Raw genomic sequence first — 280 nt, 5'->3', positions numbered from 1 at the left:
GCCATTGCTTGATGCAGTGATGGGCGAGAGGTTTTTGGTAGAATCTGGTGCTTGATGCTCTCTGTGAGAGGTTTTTGGTAGAATCTGGTGCTTGACATTCTCTTCTACCAAAGATACTCTCCAAGACACTACGTAGTCCTTCTAAACCTGCTGACGTCCACCTGGTAGCTGCCAACGAATCTGAGATCACTACACATGGGTACGAGACACTCACACTATTGTTTGGGAGTGCTAAATACCAGTGCAAAGTCCTCATTGTAGATGTAACATTGCCACTGTT

This window comes from Palaemon carinicauda, chromosome 33 (assembly GCF_036898095.1).
Source record: "Palaemon carinicauda isolate YSFRI2023 chromosome 33, ASM3689809v2, whole genome shotgun sequence".
Lineage (NCBI taxonomy): Eukaryota > Metazoa > Arthropoda > Malacostraca > Decapoda > Palaemonidae > Palaemon > Palaemon carinicauda.
This window is presented reverse-complemented; position numbering follows the sequence as displayed.